This window comes from Eptesicus fuscus, chromosome 22, assembly GCF_027574615.1.
Source record: "Eptesicus fuscus isolate TK198812 chromosome 22, DD_ASM_mEF_20220401, whole genome shotgun sequence".
Lineage (NCBI taxonomy): Eukaryota > Metazoa > Chordata > Mammalia > Chiroptera > Vespertilionidae > Eptesicus > Eptesicus fuscus.
In genome coordinates, this window is record NC_072494.1 from 29,640,617 (window position 1) to 29,660,443 (window position 19,827).

General features: G+C 47.6%; 1 protein-coding gene across 2 annotated transcripts in view; it reads left to right on the forward strand.

The window, feature by feature from the left end:
- The first annotated feature begins 878 nt into the window (after positions 1-878).
- The window catches only part of SPATA45 (spermatogenesis associated 45), a 62,263-nt gene continuing 43,314 nt past the window's right edge, over positions 879-19,827 (forward strand). Inside the window, exon 1 of one of the 2 annotated variants that reach the window (XM_054712032.1) lies at positions 879-944. The gene's annotated coding sequence lies outside the window, so the exon portion shown is untranslated. Of the gene's footprint in view, positions 945-1,462; positions 1,549-19,827 lie in introns of those variants that run through there. The other variant, XM_054712030.1, reaches the window with a different exon arrangement.

Below are 19,827 nucleotides of genomic sequence, written 5' to 3' on the forward strand. Positions count from 1 at the left end.
TGTCTCAGAACAAGAGAGCCATCTTATGGTGAAGGAGAGGGCAACAATGGGCTCATGACCATGATCTACTGGTCTTACCATGTATCCCACATCCAGAAGCAGCTGACCTGATAATATAGAGGAAAAGCCTCTTGAAATTCATTTAATGCAAAACTAGAGGACAACACTTGGCAAAGTTGTGGTACAGTCCTTTAGGTTATAGTGTTCTTTGAATTAATAAGCAATACGTGGTACTAATCCCCAATAGCTAAAAACAATGAATCCAGGAACCAAGGGACGTAGAAGTGGCACCTTTCACTATTACATCCAGTGACACCCCCCACCCCCTGAGGAATTTGTGCTTTTTGTTCCTAAAACGTTGGACTTTGTTATGTGAGAGGTTCTGGTTTCAAAGGAGCTAACTCTGCCAGGGTACACAGTAAGGTCCCACTGATCTGAAAGCTGTGACTGTACCTAACTGCACTGGCCATGTGAGGCCAGTGGGCAAAGAAAGGAGTTAACGTATAGCAGTTCTAACTGCCTCAAGGAGCCTGGACTACTACTCCTGGATCGCAGGGTTCACTGAGATAGCTCCTAGTACTTCTATGCCTGGCAAAGCAATAACTTTTTAATGATAGCAATTCAACTCAATAAGGTCAGTTCAACTTAGAGCTTCAGACCCTCTCCCAAGTATGAAGATCACCCAGTCAGGCAACCAATCTAGATAAACCAATCCAGCTGAAGTGTTGGACACGAGTGAGGGAAGTCAGCAATGGGTGGTGGAGAAGAAAGATGATGAATATCAATTATAGCCTTAGGACCAGCCCTAGGAGCTTAAATAAAGCTACAGACAGTTGATTCATTGGCCATCTTCCCTTTAGGTCTTCTAGGAGATTGCAACTGGCCACAGACTTGCAGAGAACTTCATAACTGAATGGATTTTTACCCCCTTTTTTGGAAAAGAGGTAAGGGTGCTTTATTATTTAAAAACACACACACACACACACACACACACACACACAAAAGAATGGCGGTTCCATGTTTTAATAGAGGATGCATATATAATGGGAGGGGCAGTGATCTGTCTTTACCATATATGGGTTTGCTTTAATCATCCACTGGGCTTCAACTAGCACCACCATCTAAGGGTTTACAGAATGTCTCATCCATTGACTTGTAACATCATACAGTTTTTCTGATTGGTAAAAAGATAGATTGTAGCCGAAACCGGTTTGGCTCAGTGGATAGAGCGTCGGCCTGCGGACTCAAAGGTCCCAGGTTCGATTCCGGTCAAGGGCATTTACCTTGGTTGCGGGCACATCCCCAGTAGGGGGTGTGCAAGAGGCAGCTGATGGATGTTTCTCTCTCATCAATGTTTCTAACTCTCTATCCCTCTCTCTTCCTCTCTGTAAAAAATCAATAAAATATATTTTTTTTAAAAAAAAAGATAGATTGTATTGGGCATATTCTCATGCCTTTTCAGATTTCCTTGGCCTTGACTGCTCCACACAGTTCTACTTCCTAGGCCTTTCTCTTTGGTTGCTGTTGTACAGCCAGGCTAGCCAGTGGGTAAATATATTCTCTGGCTCCTCCTATTACTTCCAGACTTGGGTGAAATACCATACCATAGGATGTGAAACCTGGCTTCTGAATGGCCACCAAAGAGTCCCAGAAGCATCATGATTAACTCCCTATGGGGGAACCAACGAAAAGCATGAAATGGAAGGCTTATGAGGATACATTCCCTCACCTGCCCCATTGTTGTATTTCTCTGAGGCACAGTTTCTCCATATAACCTGTCCATGGTCAAGTACCAAAATCTTCCAAGCAAACTACTTTGTCCCTTTGAGACCCAGTTAAAGCCGAGGCCAGAGTAAAAACCCATCACCTTACATTGCTTCCCAGCTTTCCTGGCCTCACTTCTCTTTTTTCTCACCCATCGTGTTGTGAGTTAACACTCCTCAAATGAACCATCAGCAGGGAATCCTTGCTCAGGCTCTGCTTTTAGGGCAGAATTTCTCAAATTGCATATCACTTAGCTGATTCAGTAGCTCTGGAGCAAAGCCTAAGAGTCCACATTTCTAACAAGCTCCCAATGATGATGCTAGTTGAGGACCACACTTTGAGAGAAGCAAGTTCTATGGGTTAAGACATAGCCTTAAGAAAAAAATGTTGAAAAATATTCTAGGTGAGTTAATTATCTAACTGTGAAAACCAAATTGAAAAAATTTAGTGGAAAATATGGACAAATTACCCAAGATAGGGAAAGTTTACCAGACCAGAATTCTTCATAATAAGCACCAAAGCTGACTCTTGTTACCAATAGAAAAAAAATTTATTAAAGAGATGCTGAGTAGCTTGCAGAATTGTTGGAAGGACTAGAGAACCAGACTTGAGGCTAAGCTTCCAAGGTCAACATGTAAAATCATGTTGCAGAACTGGACTTGATGAGGAATTGCTGCCACCACTTTTAATATTAGATCATACAATTTGCTTTGCCAACTTGACTTTACTGGAGTGGATCTTGCTGGCCCCTTCAATGCCATTTCTGTGTAAGGCTCAACCTAATACCCCCAGTGAATCTTCAAATCCAGACTGTTTAGCCATCACCCACCCTCACCAGCAAAATGAATGTTTAGTGCTGGGCGGATTTCCTCCCCCTGTTTTGTTGTGAATCAACAGATCACATTGATTGAATATGATGAATATACTGGTGAAGCCCCGGTCACTTGTTTGTGCCCTACTTGTAAAGGAAGTTGAAGAGGGAATTTTCTAGATTTTATCTTACATTTATCTTAGAAAAAAAAGATTCACATGGTGGAAAATTCCACAGACATAACAAGAGTATTCAAAAGATGCTACACGATTCCTAAACTGTTTTAGATATCTGATAGGATTAAGCAAATGAGAAAACATATCACTATTGTTTGGAGACAGTGTTCTCACTATGGAAGCAGGAACATAGAATATGGAATCAAGGAAGTGTAGGATGAATTGGAATTATAGGTATTGATGTGAACTATTATTTTAAAATATGTGTATATGTATGTAAGAATGTACATACATATGCATGTGTATATGTATCATATACTTACATTTGCTAGCACCATCTGCTGAAAGGGTCAAGGAGCAAAGATGCCCCTGTAGCAATGAGCGCACCAAGAGCTCATACCTTGCTATCTAAATACCGTTCCGCATCAAAAGGAACCAAAGCTCTTGGGTGAAATGGTCAGTTCCATGGCTGGTGCAGGGTAAATACAAGAGGATCCCAGAATATCTTGTTTAGGTCAGAAAGTAATTGCTTTAAAAAATGATGAAGGCATTTCACAAGGACAAAGAGTCGATTAGAAGGGGCTCCCATTGGTCAAATCTGGGACAATTTGAGCACAAAATAATTAACTACAGAATGAAGTACAAGCTATTGGGGGGGGGGGGAAATAGGAATCTATGAGTCCATATTGATTATCAATAGATAAATACATAGAGAAGGAGGGGAGACTCTTACTTACAATAGAATATGAATATAGAAAGAGTGCTAGAGTTAGAAAATTATTCTGCAGCCATAATAATTAGATTATTTCAGTCAAGAGTCAAAAATGGATGCTAAATCTCAGGGAACACGATATCTGGATGGTCTTAAAGTGTCATCCTCCAGATTTCTTAATAGTTTCAAGGGAAAAAAAATATTAACTATTCAGTGGAGTAGTTACACAACACCTTGACCAGGTAATCAAAATTAACATCACCAATGATGGGCAGATAGACACCATTAGTCTCTATATGTGATGTCCTGAGGACACATCATCCCCTCTGCACTACTCTGGCTGAGAATCTATAACACGACTCTAACCATGAAGTAACATCAGGCCAAAATAAGGAAAGTTCTGCTTTAAAAGCTATTAAGACTGTCAATGTAATCAACGACAAAGAAAATCTGTGGAAATGTTCCAGATTAAAGACTAAAGAGACATGACAAGTAAACATGATGCCTGATCATAAATTAGATCTTGACCTGCAGGATAGAGAGTGGTAGCAAGTTTACAGTACAGTAGATGAATGCGGGGAAAGGGTATATGGCATTCTTTTCACTACTCTTATTCTTGCCACTTTTCTAGAAGTTTAAAATTATTTCCGAGTAAAAAGTTATAGAAAAAGGTGGGGGGCTAAATAACCCCTGAAACCATAATAAATGTCTCCTCTAATAACCTTGTGAGATAGGTATTATTATTTCTATTTTACAAAGGAAGAAACAGGTTGGAAAAGGTTAGGTAACTTGCATATGATGGTACAATTAGTAAGTGTCAGAACTGGGAATTAAGCCTAGAGTCTTGTCATGTAGCTCTTTTCCCTTTTTTTTTTTTTTTTCTTTTCTTTTTCTATAATAGCAGGAAGGACATGGACTTAAATGGTAATCACAGACAATTCCCAGACATCCTTATGATCAAAAAGTTTTACTCTCCTGATGATTCAAACTCCTACCCTCCAGGGAAGTCCCTTGAATTTCAGGCTCATTTGTTTTTCTAACCTATCCCTTGGAGAGGGGATGCCAGGGAAGGGGGAGCATAGAGGAGAATTAGAAACGAAATGGCCAAGACCAGGGGAGCCGCCAGGGAAAGGGCCACAGTAGGGCCTGAATAACTCACTGGCAGCAGCGGGGCCCTGGACTAGGTCATTCCCGCCAGCGTTAGGGTGCTAAGGTACTTTGAGGACATTTGGCGAGAGGGAGCAGAAATTTAAGACTTGCTTGGATTCCAGCTACTTTCTGCCCAGAGAAGAGGATCACCTGCCGTCAAATCACTGTCTTCTCTTACAATGGCAGCCTTCAGGGAGAAACCTCAGATCTCTCTACTTGACAGTGCAGTTGGAGGCTCTGTACCTGGCCCTTCCTTCCTAGGAAAGTAACTGTCTTAGTCCTTCGGGGCTACTATAACAAAAATACCATAGACTGCATGGCTTATATACAACAAACATTTATTTCTCACAGTTTGGGAGTCTCGGACACCCAAGTTCAAGGCACTGGCAGATTCAGTGTTTAAAGAGGGATGGCCTTCTAGTTCGTAGATGGCTATCGTCTCACGGTGTCTTCCCACGGCAGAAGGGACAAAGGCGCTCTCTCAGGCATTTTATACAAAGGTACGAATCCTATATTCCGGAGGGATCCACTCTCATGACCTAAGCACTCCCCAAGGCCCCACCTCCTCATACCATCACATTGGGGTTTAGGGTTTCACATATGAATTCTGGAGGGACACACACATTCAGCAACCATCATGTGAAGACTTGGATTGGGCCTTGGTGGGGGCTTTCCTGAAATTCAGAGAGGGCAATTGCTCCGATGCCTTGAGACCACTGGGGTTCTGTGAAGAAGCTTCCCTTTGGGCTCTCTGGCTCTCTAGGAAGATGAAAAGGAAGCACGTTTAGCAGGATCGCATCTGTGTCCCAAAAGAAAATGGGACACACTGCCCCAGGGCCGGCCCAATCTGATGATGAGTGAGACCTACAGCAGTTGATGAGTGAGACCTACAGCAGTTGCTGTGGTGGCACGTGACTGGGATTGTATGGGAGCTACATGGGGGCGTTTCTGAAGGTTCAGAAACCCTTGTGATGTGAGGGGACCTCCACCTGCTGATTTTCACTCTGCGTGTCACATCCTGGGTGAGGCAGGTAGCCACTTCTGGGTGTGTGATGAAAGCCGCAGGACCTGTGTGATGAATATTCACAGAAATTGGAGTTGGAAATCTTCCCTGAGCATGCCAGGGTACTGAGCATTTTTGTGGGAGGGGAAGGGAAGGAGTTCAGATCTCTCTACTGTCCCCTGAAAACTATGGACAGATTGGTTCCTCTTACATCAGTCAGGGGTCAACCAGGTAACAGGTGGAACTCTCAAAAAATTTTAAGTGATATATGTGTTTGACAGAGGCATAGTTAGGATGAAGGGAACCATCAAGGATGGCAAGGAACTCTTAGGGTTAGGGCTGGGGCTAGGATTAGGGCACAAGGTTAGGGTTAGAGTCAGGGCTAGGGTTAGGGCACAAAGTTAGGGTTAGGGTTAGGGTTAGGGCACAAGGTTAGAGTTAGGGCTAGGGGTAGGGTTAGATTTAGGGCTGGGTTAGGATTAGGGGTATGGTTAGGTTTAGCATTAGCATTAAGGCACAAGGAGCATAGCCTCTCCGAGGAGCTCAGAGATGGTCCGGCATGGGGGGTGCTGGTGAAGAGGGTAAAGGCTGCAATTGTTTTGAGGGGTCACAGGACTGGGGTCAGCTGAGCCTGGCCTGGGGATCTGGTCCCCACCTGGTGCGTGGGCTCCATGCTGACCTCCAGAGATCAGGGGTGGTGCCCTAGAAAATGTGTTTTAGACACCTACCCAGGTGGTTTTGAGGTAGGTAAGGAGCAGGTCACGGGGAATCTCTGGGTAGAGCTCAGAGCAGCAAGTGGATTGGGGACAAACAGATGGTGATGCACCTCAATTTTCAGGGTGGGGCCCAGGCCCCATGTCTTCTGGAGGAATTTCACACATGTGGGGATGAAAGGGATAGACAGATAAGGTATAACAAAGACTTAACACAAGACGGAGAACAAGGCATCGCTGTATACAGACCATGAGCGGCAAATGTGAGCCCAGGGTTGTGTGGGGATGCTGCACCAGGTGTTAGATCAGTGGGGTCAGAACCAAACTGGGTTCAGTAACCTCGGTACTTGAGTTCTGGCTATGAAAGAATTCAGAGCCAAGACTCAAATTATAAGAGAACGTTTATTTGGAAAATCGTAGAGGTGGAAGAAATGGGCTTAGGAAACAAATTATAGAGGCAAAGGAAGGGCCCTTGTGGTTTAGAAGTAATTAAAGTAAAAGTCATATGCTTGGGAGGTAGGGGGAAGTTCCCGGTAGGGGGAGAGACAGCACGCTGTGTCTTTAGTTTAAGGGTGGCAATTTTAGGGGAGGTCCTAGGAGAAGATTTTTTTTTTAAATATATTTTTATTGATTTCAGTGGAAAGGAGAGGGCAAGAGAGAGATAGAAACATCAATGATGAGAGAATCATTGATTGGCTGCCTCCTGCACAACCCCCGCTGGGGATCAAGCCTGCAACCTGGGCATGTGCCCTTGACTGGAATCGAACCTGGGACCTTTCAGTCCACAGGCCGACACTCTTATCCACTGAGCCAAACCAGCTAGGGCTTGGAGAAGATCTTAATAGAATACTCATCAGTTTTCCAGTTGTGTACTTTCAGGGTCTCCACTGATTGGTGGGCTCCAGTACAGTGGGTCATTATTCAATGTAGCTGGTCCTGTGTTAAGTCATGGTGTTGCTCGTCTGCTTTTGCTGCTTTTCTGGGCTGGAGCTGAAATACAACTGAGGCCTAGATGTTAACTGGAGAGAGGAAAGGTCAGGGGCCAAACTGAATGACCATCAATATGCTAGGGGAGGAAAGGTCACCCTGGGGACCAGGTCCCACCTACACTTACCCTTTGCTAGGTACCTGGGGCTTTCTACCCTGGTGACCTTCTGTATCTGGCCCATCATCCTTGCTCTGCTCATGTCTGTCTAACTGCCTACCACATTGTCAGATCTACCGTTTTTCAAGGAAAACTTGGAAGTCTAGATCTTTTGGGGGAAATGTTGTGTTTTTTCAAATATTGGCAACAAATTCCATCATGAAACAGGCCAGTTAAGACATATCTATGGCCCATGTTGACATGTTGTGTCTGGTTTGCCCCCAACTGGACTAGATGGTTCTCACTCCTTTCTCCTCCTGCCTCTCTTCTTGGAGCCGATTCTCTGCTTTGGCAATATTCCCGTGTGTAGTCTCTCTCTAAGCCCCCTGCCTTCAGGAAAATGAGTACCATCATGACCCAGATTGTCTAAGGTATAGTCAGTGCAAAGAGCCAGGTAGACGTGGCCAAACCAAGTAACTGAGTCCATTTCCTCTTCTGCAAATTGATCCAGTAACACCACCTCACCGGAGATCTGGAAGGATTAAACAAGGCTATTCATGAGGAAGCAACTGGCAAATAATGAATTAGCTGTGTGTAGCGCCCCCTAGGGATCACAGCCATTGTGCTGAGTGCTCTCCATACATTAAGCAGTGTTCCCCATATTCGGTGTTTCAGTTCCTTCCATAGCGGAGGCTGGTGGCTTCAGTGGCTGTAACATGCTTGAAATAGAAAGGATTAGCAAAGTCCTACAAGGCGGCAGAGGGTGTTCCGGAGAGTCCAGGGGCACGGCGGGGCGGTGGAGAAATTGTCAGGGATAAGAGCAACCGTGCTTTCACTCCTGGAAAGCAGGACAAAACAGCCTCCTTTCCTCATGAGGGGTTGGGAGGTATAATTAGTAAGAGGGTTTGTAACAATGCACTAAAAGTTCTACTTGATGCTTAATAGCTGCGCATAAAAATTCCAGTGGGTCCATTTTTAGTTGGGGCTAACGAGGGTTAAACTCTCAGGCTGCCCAAAATACTCTCATGAGGCGCCCCGGGAGGGGTTCATGTACTGTGCTGCTGCTGAAGGAACAGTTTATCTGCTCAGGATCATCTTTCACCAAAGCCTTTATCACTGTGATGTTGTGTGTGCGTGTGTGTGTTTGATTTTTTTTTTTTTGGCTGCGAGTGTTTTGCTTTTTAAATACATGAGAGCCGTTTATGTGTGTTCCAAGGCCATGACTCAAGTAAGCTGTTTGCCAGCTGTGAGGGAGACAGTGCTGGGTCCTCTGGGGCCTGCCCTCCCATTGCAGAGCTGGGGGCGGGGGGGTCATCAAAGAGGAGAAATGGAAAAGGAGGCAGAACTCACTTTCTCCCAGGTCTTGGCCAGGACAGCTCAGTGGGGGAGGGATGATCTGGGAAGGAGACTGGCCGGGAGAAGAGTGAGTTGTTTAAAGGCGGCTGAGGTGGAGGAAGGAAGGAAGGCCAGAAATGAATGGGGCGGGAAGAAGAGAGCGGGGAGAGAGGCTGGAGGGGATGCTGGAGACTTCCCCAGGAGGCTGCAAAAACGGATGCACACGGCCCGCCCAGAGCAGGAAAGAACCTGAGTGAAGCTGCGTCCGGGAGCTGGATTCAGACTAAACCCACTGTGGGCAGTTCAAGGAAGGGCTGAAAAGGTGTGGCCTTGGGAAGAACCGTCGGCCACAAAAGCCAGGACATCCTCACTTGCATTTTCAGAGGAGATGAGGTGATGCCTTTGGAGGAGGGAGGATCAGGGATGCTGCCCCCTGGGACTGCCCCCTAGTTCTGAATGTTGGCTACCTATTAGCAGTCCCCTGGGGAGCTGCTAAACATTCTGGCACCCAAGTGGCAGCCCAGACCAATTAACTCAGCATCTTTAGGAGTCAGTATCCTACAAACCAGAATACTGTTCACAGCCGAGTTCGAGGCCCTCAGGGATAGATGGCCTCCGTGAGCCCTGCTGTTCAGTAAGCCTCTAAGGAATGGGGGCGGGGAGTGGGGGATGATTGGCAGGCAGTCCTCAGCAGAAGCCAGGCATGGACTAGAGGCCACTTGAGAGTTCCACTGCCCTAAGATTCAGTGGTTTGAGACTCCACGTGGACAGACGCTTGCTGCCAAGTTTCAGCCAGCTGTGTTTCTCCCCCATTAATTCATCCCACAAATACTTATTGAGCACCTACGATGTGCCTGGCACTGTTCTAGGTGCTGGGGATACCACAGTGAGTGAGACAGACCCTCTCTTGTGTTCAACTCCTGTGGACCCACCTAAAACCATGAGGCTAAAGAGAAGGATGCAGGAGGGTGCAGAGAGTGGGAGGGAAGGGAAGTTTGTTCCTGAACTTACACATTATGTCATCAAACTCCTGATGTTCCTAGGGATCTGCCCTTGTTACGTTAATCACGTCTTCCTTTCCTCTGTCCTTCTTCAGCTGAGAGTGGGTTCATCATATCTGCATTTAGCCAGCAAACCTACCATCAGAAAAACTCTGCTTCCCAACCCCAAATCCATACTCCGAAGTTTACTCAATGTCTTCCCAACTCAGCTTAACGTCCTCACAGTCGAGGCCTAGGCCTTGAGTCTTTGGGGAGCAGGTGGTGTAGTTTAGAGTGTGCAGGCTACAGACAGACATCCTGGATGCAAACCTTGTCTCTGCTTCTTACTGGAGCCTGTTAGTAGGTGGCCTTAGGCATGATACAGTACCCCAACCGCCCACCTCGGATCTGCATCTCAAGTGGGGAATGTAACAGTACTACCTTTCTGACTGCTGGGAAGAGGAAATGAATGAATGAAGGCTGAGCACTGTCCAGCACATGATGACCCTCAGCAAGTGGTAACTGTTATTGTCCTGAAGCAGGGGATGTTAACTGTGTTTTCCTGATTGAACTCAGGGAGAGATTAGCAAGGCTGTAGGTTGTGATGGCATCTGCTCTCTTTCTCCTTTCTGCTGGGGCAGGTATCTGATATCGCTGATGAAGGGAATGGGCAGGTGTCTGATACAATGGTGAAGGGAATGGGCAGGTGTCTGATATGCTGGTGACGGGAATGCTTGATGACATAACAGGCAGCTCCTGAAGTCTCAGTGCCTTAATTCGTAGCTGTTTATTCTTCTCTCACTGTTAGAAATAAGGCGATCCCCCAAATTCAGGGGTCCTGATAGAACACAAAACATACTTGGGAGCCAGGTAGCAAGGCAAATATCTTTACTTCTACATAGAAGGGTGCACACACATGGTCTGGAAGCACATGCACACTGAGCAGGTGGTCTGCTTGGCTTTATAATCTCTGATGCATGTGACCTGTCCCTCACTCTTGATTGGAGCTCAGGCGCACAGTCTTTTGTGATTGGCTAATTCAAAGGTAGGGGTTGGCCTTTGCTGTTTCAAGATGGTGGCCCCCAGGGGAGCTGCAAGCCAACATAGCGGCTGCCAAGTCATGCAGTCCAAAATGGCAGCTGTCTAAACTGCTTTTTTGACAGAAAAGATGACTTGTTTTTCCTCACATCACGTACAGTCTAATGGGCCTGGGAGGGGCGCTCAGCTCCATGCAGTCATTCCTCCTGCCAGAGACTCCATCATCCTCAAGGCAGCCCAAGGCTGTGACACCCAGGTGGCCCACAGCTGAGAGAGTGCAGGATCACAGGGGAGCCTTTTGTGGGCCAGGTAGGATGGTATCACTTCCACCCACATTCCACCTGCTGGAACACAGTCACGTGCCCCAAAGAGCCTGGGAAAGGTGCCAGGACGAAGTGCAGGAAGGGCCTCAAGGGCATGGCTTCCCGGGGTCTTCCTCACTGTCTCCCCATCCCGGGCCCAGGAGTACCACGGGTGGTGATGGTGGTGGTGAGGATGGGGTTGGTGGTGGTGGTGGCGAGGATGGGGTGATCCTGGGGTGAGCTCTGGGCCACTGCGCATGCGTGGGGCTCACTCCTTGCATCTCCTTCCTCTCTGACCTTCTCCAGTTACTTCCCTCCAATTCCAGTTCTCTCTCCAGTGATGCCTCCCCTCTATGGAGTCCTTGTGGTTGGAGAAAGGTTAATTGTTTGGCCATTGAAGGCTTTGGTGGAGTGTTGCCCTAGGGATTCAGTGACAAAGGATGTTGGGGGAGAGGGATGGGAAGAGAGGAGCCTTCCCAAAGGAGAGGGCAGGGCGCCCATTTCCTGTGAGATGGGAGAGTTGGATCGCAGGCACTGGGCTCCCAGGAGGGCTCTTAGCCCCGACACTGTTCCCTGACCAGCAGCAGCAGCCATAACACCTAGGAAGTTGTTAGAAATGCCGATTCCCAGCCCCACTGCAGCCCAGCTGAGTCAGAAAGGCAGTTCAGAAAGATGGGTTACCTGCTCAGAGATTGGTGACCGGTTGAGGGTCCCTCCGGGCTGCGGGAATGCAGCTCCCACAGGAGGGTGCAGATAGGAACGTGCTTCACACTGCCACCAAGTGGCCACCGAGGAGGCTGTGCTGCTGGTAATACGAAGATTATTCTGGGAAGTGCTGAGGACTCCACAGGCCCAGCAAGGGCTCACCCAAGTCTGCCTTGTGGACTGTTCTTAAGACTTGGGCGAGAGTCCAGCCCAGGGTCAAACTCAAAGTCTCTTTCCAGGAGGGAAAACCCACCTCTGTGTACATTTCATGGGGATCAGGCACAGGAGGCTGGAAGAAGCCTCTAGGACCAGGAGGAGTCAGGCCCCCAAATGCTGCAGTCATCCTCAGGGGGTACCCGGAGGACCAGAGCTGCCTCCTCCCTGGGAGAACACAGAACTCCAGCCGCCATCCTGCCAACCAGGCCCCAAGGCCCAGGGCTCAGCTGGTTGGGCCCTGCCTGGGCCTCTGTGAGGAGCTTGGGGACCCTGGGACAGGGGACAGAGGGAGAAGAGAAGGTGAGATGAGCCTTCAGGGCTCCAGCCTGTGTGACCTGGAACTTCAGGGATGGAGCTGACACCTGAGCTAGAGGAGGAGACAAAGCCACTTGCTTTCTCCCTGGTCCCCTGACCTCAGACACAGCAGGTCAGGAGGCCCCACACCCAGGGCACTGTCTCTGATTTGCACTTTTGTGGAAGTTGCTGACAGCTGTGGGCTTCCCAGGGCGTGCACCCAGCTGGCTGGGCAGGCTGTTGGACATCTGGCTTGTCTTGGCTCTGCACTGGAGAGGCAGATGCTGGGGGAGGGCTGGGGGAGGAAGGGCACCGGACCAGTGTCTGGAGGACATCCTGTGTTGTGTGAGGACTCTCAATTTCTGTCTCATTTAACCCACTCCCACCTAGTTCCCAACATGCAGGTGCTAAGACTCAGCTCAGAGAGGTTACTCACCTGCTCAAAGTCACATAGGTAGTAAGAAGCAGGGCAAATATTCACTCTAAGATCTAACACCAAAGCCTGTGAATGCTCTAACATCTAACACCAAAGCCACCTCTCTGTACTGCCCACTTCCCCACTGGGCTGGTCTCACGCCAGGCAGTTCTCATTCCCAGAAACCCCTGGGATCCCAATAGCAAGAGAGAAACCCTTTGCTTGGCTGCTCTGCCCTCTGCTCCCAGGCCCCTCGCTGGTGGCTCAACAGCAGCTCTGACCAGGGAGGAATCTCCAGTGGACTTCGGAATGCGGGACACTGGCCCGTGACCCCAGGTCAGGGGGAGAGCCTCCCCATTCTGGAGCAAGGCTGATGTCCAGCCCAGTGGGGAAGTGGGCAGTACAGAGAAGTGGCTTTGGTGTCTGTCCACATAATGGTCCCCAGATGCCCCACTGTTCCCCTGGGTCCACCAGCTGGGCCACCGCCACCTCACCATGCATGTCACCCAAAACCAAGATAGCTCTTCCATGTAAATTCTCTGCTGCAGACTTGAAACTACTTAGCCATCACTAAAATGAACATGAGAAAGGCACGATTTGATTTATGCCTTGAACTTCATTCAGTACGCAATTGCCATCAAAGAACCTAACATATATGAACCTCAAGCTCTCTCTGGGTGTCTGACTTGGCAGTAGGTGAGTGTGGTTCACTGGACTGTTGCCCTTCATCTTGCTAAAAAAGAAGAAAGAAGTCCTTATCATACAATTCATTATCCTTATAAATAATGGCGGGGGGTAGGGGGGAGCGATAAACAGGCAGAGGAAGGGTTGGGCGAACCCATACTGGAGAGTTCTAGAAGTGAATAATTCAGGGAAGTGGTGTCCTGTGTGGGTCTGACCCAGTGTGGCTGCCCTGGGGGTGAGTCCTAGAGCATAAAAATCAAGACCACAGAGCTTCTCTCCCTCCCTCCTCTGCTCTTTCAGAAGAAAGAGGCCCTAGCTTCAAGCCTATGGGTTTCCCTGGGTAAAGTGGTGGATCTCCTGCCCACTTGCTGGGGCAGAGTCTCTTCTCTTTCTTGCTACCTTTCCTCCAAACCAGGTAAAGGGGTTGATTGCTTTCCTGGCTGAGTGGCAGGGAAAGGGCTGTGGGCACAGGGTGTTGGTGCTGTCTTCACCAGGGAGGAAACTGCTTTCCTAGAGCCGGGTTTTCCAACCTTCCCTTCCTCTCAGCAGTCCTTGGCTCCCTTCTCAAATCCACCCTGATTTCTGAATCTGTCCAGAGGAACGGAAGATAGCGAAGAGTGACAGCCGACACTCTCTAGGAATCAGCCTGGCCCCGCACCCCCGCACACCCCCCTCCCCCGCCGACTCCCCCCCTCCCCTCCCCCGTGGGTGGCTGAAGTTTGCTTCTGCACAGAAGCAGGTGTCTGGTGGTGTGTGGTCCCACATGGGCTGGAGACGGGCCCACTGTGCCATCTGCATTCCTCCTCCACCAGAGTCACAGGCGCCCCCGCCCGGCTCAGAACTGCGGGGTGTCTAGAAACCAAATCTCTACCTTGTTCCTCATCACAGGGGAAATACAAAAGCCTCCCCTCTGGACAATGAGAAAAATTGCCAGGTTGTATTTCGTATGAGGCCAGAGGGAGCGTTTCAGGGGCAGGGGCGGTGGGAGTATCCTTGGGGAGGGGTGCTAAGCCCAGGTAGACTCACTTGAGAGGCAGCCAGCGGGTGCGCTTGACCTGCCAGGGGAAGCAAGGCCAGTGGGCAGCTACTGAAGGGTGGGAGTTCTCAAACTGTGGGCCCTGGAGCAGCATCACCGTTACCTGGGAACTGGTGAGGAATATACATTCTCAGGCCCCGTCTCAGATCTGCAGAATCAGAACCTCTGGGGGTAGGCAGGGTACCTTGCGTTTTAACAGACCTGCCAGGCGATTGAGGCACACTCAAGTTGGAGAACCTCTGGGTTATGGTGTGCCATGAGAGTGCGCCCTGAGCCCAGCGTGGGAGGCAGGACCTGGGGTACTAGGGGTCATGCCAGGGGCCCTCCTGAAAGTGGTACTAATAGTATCCTTTTCTAGGTGTGCCAGCAGGAGAAAAAGATTGGGGAGCCTGCCTGAGAAGCAAAAGACATGGGCAGTGCTGGTGTTACCCCTTGCAGGATGCTTTTGCTCTTCCAGGCACAGGTTACTCATAGAACTTGCTTTCACAAATTCCCAAGTAACCTGGCTCAGACTAACACTGAGCCCAAATCCTTGGAGCCTGTTGCATTTCAGCGCAGGCCCACTGCTTTTTGATCTTTGGTCTGCAGAGATGGGAATGAGCTTTGGTCTGGAGCCGCATAGGCAGAGGGCACCCCGAGAGCCACAGGAACGGCTTGTGGATTCCAGTATGCAATTGCCATCAAAGAACCTAACATATATGAACCTCAAGCTCTCTCTGGGTGTCTGACTTGGCAGTAGGTGAGTGTGGTTCACTGGACTGTTGCCCTTCATCTTGCTAAAAAAGAAGAAAGAAGTCCTTATCATACAATTCATTATCCTTATAAATAATGGCGGGGGGGGGGAGCGATAGGCAGAGGAAGGGATTCTTTCTCGTTTTACAGAAGTTGTGCAGAACCGCTAAGCTGAGTCAGCACATTCACCAACCATTCCATTACTTGTCTTGGAAATGTCACTAAAAATTTGAAAGGTTGTTGATGAATAGTGTTTCACCACTGGCCCATCTTGCGTTGCCCAGACAGTGGGAGTGAGAGGGCACTCATTTGTTTAACATGTACACACACACACACACACACATACACACACACACACACAAACAGGGGTGGGCTGATAGTAATCCCATAAAAATTCAGTAAGGAGTATGAAACAGTTCCTGGACCTACCAGTAGAGGGCGAGCTCTCCCCATTTTTGGAGTAGAAATGGCTCTGGCACCTCTGTGCCAGGCATGGGTCATCAGTTTTTCAATGATTTTTTTTTTTTAAAGTCAGATTTTTAAAAGTCCATCCCATGCATATGTCATCCCTAAAAGAGGCAGCAGCCTAAAGCAGAGTGATTTCTGGGACACAAGGAGGTGCAAAGCCTTGTTAGTCTGTCTTACTGGATGATTGAGACTTTCTGAGCCTTACCCATTTAGCTGGACCAATTTAAAATGCAAACACAGCCCTGCTGGTGTGGCTCAGTGGTTGAGCATTGACCTATGAACCAGGAGGTTGCAGTTTGATTCCAAATCAGGGCACATGCCTAGGTTGCAGGCTCCGTCCTCAGTGGGGGGTATGCAGGAGGCTGCCAATCAATGATTCTCTCTCATCGTTGATGGTTCTGTCCATCTCTCACTCTCGCGTTCTCTCTCTGAAATGACTTAAAAAAACAACAAAACAAATACAATAAAATGCAAACACAATCTGCGATTGTACTTCAGGCCATTACTTCCCTTGAAATAATGGGAGCTGAGAGAAAGTTTTGATAAATCAGCAGGTGAGGGTGAGTGGTGCAGTAGGCAGAGAGAAGAGAGACATAAGGGGTGTAAAACAATGACACTAGTGCTTCCTAAGTGGTACAGTCTCCTCTGTTCAAAAGAAGAGGAAAGCCTGATTCCAACCTTGAGAACGGAGTGTGCCCCTGCGCATCCCTGTTTCACCACTGGTCCATCTTGCGTTGCCCAGACAGTGGGAGTGAGAGGGCACTCATTTGTTTAACATGTACACACACACACACACACACACACACACACACACACACACACACACACAAACAGGGGTGGGCTGATAGTAATCCCATAAAAATTCAGTAAGGAGTATGAAACAGTTCCTGGACCTACCAGTAGAGGGCGAGCTCTCTCCATTTTTGGAGTCGAAATGGCTCTGGCACCTCTGTGCCAGGCTTGGGGAGGAGACTCCTGGTTAGGGCTCCAGGTTCCTTGCAGGCATACCTTCTCTGACCAAGTGCTGTGCACTCTGATCATTTATTTCGTTGTCTTTGAGCATTTTGAGAGTGGGAAAGTGTTTATATTTCCAGCTGCTAACATAAACCCTGACAAAAGTGTAAATGCTCAATAAATGTCGAGTAAGTGGATGACATGCATGTCCACGAGTAGGGAACCATTAAATAAATATATCTATATAAAACCCTAATATGCAAATCAACCGAACAGTGGAACAACCAGCAGAACAACTGGTTGCTATGATGCGCACTGACCACCAGGATGCTCAATGCAGAATCTGTCCCCAGCCTGCAGGCCCCGACCAGCGGCGGCAGTGGGGGGCAGGGCCAGCAAGCAGGCGGTGCCAGGCCAGACAAGGTGGGTGCAAGCTGGGGCCCCGATCACCCCACTGGTTGCCCCACAGATCGGCCCCGATCGCCAGCCAGACCTAGGAACCCTACCCGTGCACAAATTTTGTGCACCGGGCCTCTAGTTATGGTATATTAGCCTTATTGGACTATTATGCAGTTATTTATAATAATGGTTATTTGACAGTTGTTAAGGGAGATATCTTAAAAGTTCTCATCACAAGGAAAAAAACTTGTAACTACCTGAGGTGATGGATGTTAACTTATCAGGGTGGCAATCATTTCACAACCTATACATACATGAAATCATTATGTTGAACACCTTAAACAAATACCATGTTATATTTCAATTAAACTGGGGAACCTAAAAGTAAAATAAAAATAAGAGCTACATAGGCCATGTCATAACATGGGGAAAGTTTATGGTGCTATGTTAAATATACAAATTGCTTTATACCTAGTAAGATGACACATGCATGGGATGGACTTGTGGGTAGCTTCCTTCCTAGCTTGTTGTTTAAGGTCCTTTGTTGTGCAATAAGCACAGCAACCAATTTTTCCTGCCCACCAGGGTGACTCAGTTTTGATCTTTGGTGCCCAAGTACTTGGACTCCCATCCTGTTTACCCAGATTTCACCATCTCGTTAGAAGTCCATTTTTGGTTCATTTCCTTTGCACAGTGCTCAGCACTGCACCCACATGCACACAGAAGTGGCTAAACACTTTGTGCATAAATGAGTTTAAGGGTGGCTGCAGCTGCTATAAATAGCTTCAAGTTCAAAGACTTGAACACCGTGTTCTCCCAAGTCAGTCAAGTGCCTCTCAAGTCTTATCAGCAGCAAGTCCCTATTATACTGTTTCTCACAGTATGATAATATTGGGCCTGATTTATTAAGGATCAACGGTGTACCTTCCACTTGAATTTAATCATCTCCACAAACCTGCAAGGTAGGAAATATCATCCTATTTAGTAGAGGATGAAACAGAAGTTCAGAGGGTTTACGTGAGCTTCGAAGATCTGACAGCCAGGTTTCACACCTAGGACTCTGGGCTCTCAAAAGGCCATGCCTTGCCCTACAGGCCAGGATGGATGCCTTCAAAGGGCTCCCGATGCAGTTAAGGCAATAAAATATGCACATGAATAACATAATCTACCTGGACAAGGAAGCCGTCTTGTAAATAACAGTGCCAAGTATTGCATAGGTTTACAGGTAGTGAGCCTGTGCCCATGTGCGACCTCTCCAGGAATGTCTGTTCAAATATTAACCTCCTGATTGTGCAATGGGAAGCTCTGTCCACGCATCAACTCTGCCTGAGCCAGAATGAGCTAGAGCTTACTTGTCTCGGTTTTGGGTCAAAATGTTTTGAAGGTTTAGGGTTTTCACGGAAAAGCAAACCACTGTTGCTTTTGTTTTTAACCCTCACCGGAGAACATGTTTAGAGAAAGGAAGGGAGAGAAACATCGATGTGAGAAACATCAATCGGTTGCCTTCTGTATGTGCCCCAACTAGGGATCCAACCCAAAACCCAGGTATGTGCCCTGACTGGGAATCAAACCAGCAACCTCTCAATGCACAGGACGACATTCAACCAGTTGAGTCACTCTGGCTGGGCTGCTATTACTTTTATTTCAGCATCACTTTTCTGCTTTATGAAACTTTGACATTTAATCTATCAATTCAGGGGGCTCGGGGCCATTTCAGTGCCTAGAGGAATCTGGTGTTTCCCTGAGAAAGAGAGGAATCTGGTGTTTCCCTGAAAAGCAGCATTTATTGGCCAAAACCTAGGGGCCCCAACCAGAAATCGAGTTTCTACTCGTTTCTGATGGTTTGTGCTCTTTATAATCACCTTTTCATCATGGGCTTAAAATAATGGAAATAAGGGAAAGTGCAACCTTTGTCTACATGGAAAATGAAGCTCAGTGTCCTTCCTGTCTGAGTCGTTTTTCTCCCCTCTCTTCCTGAATCCCATTCTCCTTTCTCGAGGCTTTAGGGCAGGCGTCCTCAAACTACGGCCCGCGGGCCACATGCGGGTGTTTTTGCCGTTTTGTTTTTTTTCTTCAAAATAAGATATGTGCAGTGTGCATAGGAATTTGTTCATAGTTTTTTTTAAACTATAGTCCGGCCCTCCAACGGTCTGAGGGACAGTAAACTGGCCCCCTGTTTAAAAAGTTTGAGGACCCCTGCTTTAGGGCCTCCAGACCCTGTCTCCTCCTCTGTCCTATTCATACCTGCTCACAGGACATGTCTAGATCTCAGTACAGACTTCAGAGATGGCATCTCCTCTTGGCGGTCGGTATGCTTTGAAACTGAACTATCACTAGGAGCCCAAAGGCATTTTACCTGCTGGGAAATGTCATAAAGGCATTTTCCAGGCACAGGATCCTGTTCAGGCCTCTGAAGTCACCTCAGGGCAGCTTGTCTGCAGGAATGACTAATTTGATTTGCAGAGAGGGAGAGGCAGTATGTGGGAGCCGATGGCTTGGTCTGGGAAGCTGAGACTGGGCAGGTAGGTTACAGGAGAATGAATTGGCTTCAGAAATGTGTTACTTACCTTACATATTTGCCTGCTGTTGAAAAGTGAGAATTGTATTTATTTTTTTTCCTCGATGGAAGTAGTTTTTTCCCCCCCTGAAAATGTAAATGTCATGTTAGTGATTCTCAAAGAGATCAAAGAAAGGTCTTAGATTTTGAAGTCCCTATTTATTATAGGGTAACTGGTAACAGATGGATGTTATGTATTCTCTTTCACATTTCAGTTTGATGACTTTGCCTCAACATTTAGCTATTTGTAAAACGACACAAAGCTGGGAACCTCACCTTAAAATATCACACTAATTATAA